The sequence below is a fragment of the Peromyscus leucopus genome, chromosome 19, assembly GCF_004664715.2.
Source record: "Peromyscus leucopus breed LL Stock chromosome 19, UCI_PerLeu_2.1, whole genome shotgun sequence".
NCBI classification, from domain to species: Eukaryota; Metazoa; Chordata; class Mammalia; order Rodentia; family Cricetidae; genus Peromyscus; species Peromyscus leucopus.
In genome coordinates this window covers 13,030,899-13,035,814 of record NC_051079.1, presented here as the reverse complement: position 1 = coordinate 13,035,814, position 4,916 = coordinate 13,030,899, and the positions used below count along the sequence as shown (strand labels likewise).

The following is a 4,916-nucleotide window of genomic DNA, read 5'->3' as shown; positions in this document are numbered from 1 at the left end:
GCCGCCACCAGGGAGAGCAGACACAGGAGATGACCTAAGGGGCTGGCATTTGTGCTCCGGAGGCTGTAGATTAACTGTTCTCTAGTGTGGGCTGAGACTCCGAGCTTCCTGTGTACTGTCATAGTCCTGTGCTGCCTCCTGGGAGACTTCCATCACTCCCACAGGGGACACTGTGCGTACGCAGGAAGTGAGACAGGCAGCATCTGAGGATATGCTTGGGATGAAAGATCAAAAGCAACTTTCTTTCATTTCTTCCTCATCTCCTTCTCTTTTGTTTTTCTTTCTTTTTTTTTCTATATAGTGCAGAGACCAGTGGAAGGAACCCTACTATCCCTGTGAAACTTAAGTAACTGATTTCACTGTGGTCATTGCTAATGGTTGTCCTACATCTGCTGAATGATTGTCACCTGCTCTGTTTTTTTTTTTTAGACAAAGCACAACTTCTCTTTTCTTTTCTTTTTTATGGGTCACTGAGGCTTTTATTTTGCATGTAGAGCTGCTGGGGCAGAGGTCTTACCTGCAGCCACCCCAAAGATTACACTGGGCTCCAGGCACTTAGCTTGGAAGTGAGGTGACAGAAACAATGATTCAGACCGATCCCATGATTACAAGGCTGAGTTTCCCAGCAGGGGTCCAGGTGGTCAGATGTGGCTGTCTAAGGACATCGAAGGAAGCAGTGCCATGGGAGGGACATGTGCTGGGCCAGCTTTCAGCCTCCTCGTTGACATCAGGGACAAGGTCTAAGCAGCCGGTGGCTTCAGGGATGTCCATGTACACTTTACTTGGCCAGGGGGTCCTGAAGGATCTGCCGGCAAACTTGGCCTTGCAGCCCAGCTCTTCCTCGATTCTAAGGATCTGACTGTACTTGGCTAGGCGCTCAGATCAGCATGGGGCACCAGTCTTGATCTGCCCAGTGCAGAGTCCCACCACCAGGTCAGCGATGAAAGTATCCTCAGTCTCCCCAGAGCAACGGGACACCATGACGCCTCAACCATTGAACTGGGCCAGCTTACACGCCTGCAGGGACTCGGTCACAGAGCCGATCTGGTTGACTGAGCAGGAGGCAGTTGTAGGACTTCTCATTCACAGCCTTGGCAATTCTCTTAGGGTTGGTTACTGTGAGATCATTCCCAACCATATGGATGCCTGCACTAGCTGTGAACTTCTTTCAGGCTTCTCAGTCATCCTGGTCGAAGGGGTCTTCAATGGACACCACTGGATAGTGCTGGATGAAGGACTTACACAGGTCAGCCAGCTGGTCGGTCGTGATGTACCTGCTGGCATCATCAGGAGATTTGAAGTCCAAGTCATACTTGCCAGACCTGAAAAACTCAGAGGCAGCCACATTCATGCCGATGACAACCTGGTCAGTGTAGCCGGCCTTCCCAGTTGCATTCTTCTGCAGCTCCAGGGCTTCTTTTTTTCTCCAGAATGTTAGGCACGAACCTGCCCTCATCATCCACATTGGTGGCATCCTTCCCGTATTTCTCCTTGATGACATTCTTCAGGTTGTGATAAATCTCTGCCCCAATGCGCATGGCTTCCCGGAAACTGGACGCCCCCACGGGGAGGATCATGAACTCCTGCATGGCCAGCTTGTTGCCAGCACGAGAGCTGCCGTTGATCACACTGAAAGCTGGAACCGGCAGGATGACTTCAGGGTTGCCAGCCAAGTCGGCGATGTGACGGTAAAGGGGTACTCTCTTTTCTGCAGCACCAGCTTTGCAGACAGCCAGGGACACTCCCAGGATGGCGTTAGCACCAAATTTGGATTTATTTTCAGTGCCATCCATCTCAATCATCAGTTTGTTGATCTTCTCTTGTTCCACAACACTCAGGTTCTTGCTAACCAGAGCAGGCGAGATAGTTTTATTGATGTACTCAACAGCCTTTGAGACACCTTTTCCCTATGTAGTGAGTCTTATCATCGTCGTGGAGTTCTAGGGCCTCATAGATGCCTGTGGAGGCACCACTGGGCGTGGCAGCTCGGGAGAGACCTTTTGAGGTGCAGAGGTCAACCTCAACAGTGGGGTTCTCATGGGAGTCAAAGTTCTTTCCGGCATGGATCTTGAGAATAGACATGATGTGTTTCTTGCAGCCGGGTTGCTGTGTAGGAAACGAACATATGTTTCTGCAAACACCCTGGAGAGCGTTTCAGAGAACATCTTCTTTACCAGTTCCTATAACTCTCCTTTTGCAAAGTACCAGGCGAAACCCAGAATCAACTGGCTCTGGGTTTAAGAGCGATGGCAGTGGGTAGAAATCTTGGAGTGAGACAACACAGGGCAGCCTGGGCCGTGATCAAGCCTAACTTGCAGGTGAGTCATCCCGGGGATCTGGGTCCCCCTCAGAGCACCAGGCTTCTCACACTATTGTCTTTAACAAGAGGGTTAATGAGTCCACTCACTTAGTTGTATCTATAGTTCTGTTTACAGTTTGGCTCCCTCACTATCTCACATTGGCCATACTATTCTTATTCCCTTTACAATTATGAAATAAAATGTCAGGATTTTTATCTTCATGGAGTTTACATATATACTATCCATCTACATTTAATTCTAATCTCCCTCGTGAGTCTATTCCATTCTGAGTAAGGCCGGCAACTAGAATGTCAGAGCACTCATCAAGTGTCGTTTATTTATTACATTCACACCCTGAGTAGCACATTGGTAACATGGTCACTGGTCAGATTCCAAGAATTATTCTGGAAAAACCTTTGGATCAATAATGGTGAAGACATTTGGATTGAGATTTTTATTTGTTGTGAATTTTTCTTCTTCACATTCCATAATAAAAAGCAATGTTGGCTCCCTTTATCTTTATTTTTATTTACTTTCTCACTTGTTCATCCATTTCCTGGTTTGTTGCTTACTTTCAAGTGTGTGGATAGGCTCCAGGGCCTCACATATGCTTCTGTACCGTCCATGCCCCTCTTTCATCCTTATAAATTGACTTTGTTGATGGAGAAACTTGGAGGATTTCTTGGGTCTCTTTAAAGTCTGTTTCATTAGTAGAATGTGCCCATGGAAATCTGTTGTAACATTGACTATTTTTGCAAAACTAAATATAGTAGTTATATGGTATGATTTGAAATAGAAGGCTCTAATTAGATCATTAACATGGAAGGATCCACTCCAATGACTTATTTCTCAAGGCTTTTCTTCTGAATACATCTTGTTAAGGATGGGGTTTCAACACATTAATTTGGAGGGAAGACAAAAACATTCACCTCATTTCATGGAGGAAGTACATTCTTGATGAAAGGATGAACAGGATGAAGGTCATGAATTGAGCCATCTTCCACTAAGTGAGGAGTAGCAAAGAAGCCATCATGTCTGTAGTGATGTGGTACAAGGGGCATCTCAGAAGATGAAGTCAGAGATGTAGTTAGATGAGATTGGGAATGACTATAATGGACAGGAGAAGTTAAGGGTAATTGTAAATTCACCGAGGGAGCAGAGAAGGCACTGAGCAGAGAACACCATGTAAATGAGACTTAGCACTCTGACATATGAACAGTAGTCCAGAGGGGAGGCAGGATGGAAAACTGACATCATTTAGGAGGCCATTGCAGGCTAGAAGGGGTATCTGATGTTTTGGACCAAGTAGTAGGGATAGGGATTAAGTACTGATTAGATCATGGATATAACTTGAATGTTTAATTGGGAAATATATCAAACATGGGTTATGAGCACAGAGAGGAATCTAAGATAGCTCCTGAGGCTTTGGGTTGCAACTAGAAAGACAGAATTATGTGGAGCTGAAAGACAAAATTCAAAAGAGGAATACATTTGCATGGGAAAAACTGCTTTGAAAACTTAAGGATAGACATCCCAGTGAATGTCACAATGAGGTGTTCAACAAATTTATATGGAGTTTAAGGAAGGGATTTGAACTGTGGTTAAAATATTCAAAGGTTTGAATACATATTTCACTAAATGCCACCATGGGAGAGGTTATATACAGAAAATGCAAGTTTGGACAGGTCACCAGATCAGTCTATGCTTTTAGTTAGGGAATTATGCTTTCCTAGAGACCCCTATTAAAAAATGGCTATCATCAAAAAAAGCTAATGCAATCTCAGTGTCCTCCCTGAATTCCTTCCTGTGGGAATGGTAAAAACAGCCAATTTCTAGCTCATGCTAGTCCATCCTAAGACACACTCCATCAGTCCTTCAGTTAGGAATGTGCCTTCATGTCCATGCTGACTCCCTGTGCTCATCTCCACTTTTGAATTTTGTGGAGCTAATGGAATAAAAAGACAGGGTATAGTTCATCTACTCATTTATTGGATGGTATATTCTTTTGCTATTGAATATTTTGTGTTCTTTATGTATTCTGGGTATTAATCCCTTGTAAGATGAACAGCTGAAAGAGATTTTCTTTCATTATGTATGCTATCTCTATCTTGGCAATTGTTTTCTTTTCTTGGCAGAACGTTTCAGCTTCTTGCAATCCAGTTATCAGTTCTTTCTATTATTTCCTAAACATCAGAGTCCTGCTCAGAAGGTTGTTGAATAGGCAAATATCTTAATGCATTTCCCCAATTTCTTCCTCATATAAATGTACAATATGTGGCCCCAAACAAAATTATAAGTTACTTAAAAAAATTATGAATTTTCTGTGTTTGCAATTTCCTTTTTGCTACTTAATTGGGAGATACCCTAGTACAAACTTTATAGATGACAGTTTCATGTCATAGAGTCAGAGGTTGGACTTGCCTGTTAAGTTCCAAGCTGTAGGACTTATTAAGGTCTTTGTGCTGTGGGATGTCATTCTGTATGCTGTGACTATGTGTTGCTCTGATGGGATGATAAATAAAATGCTGATTGGCCAGTAGCCAGGTAGGAAGTATAGATGGTGTGAGCAGATGAAAAGAATTCTGGGAAGAGGAAGGGCTGAGTCAGGAGTCACCA

The 4,916-nt window shown here is 43.9% G+C and overlaps 1 pseudogene; it reads right to left on the bottom strand.

Moving 5' to 3' along the window:
* Positions 1-492: 492 nt before the first annotated feature.
* On the bottom strand, positions 493-2,082 carry LOC114705680 (annotated as a pseudogene).
* Between the last annotated feature and the right edge of the window lie 2,834 nt (positions 2,083-4,916).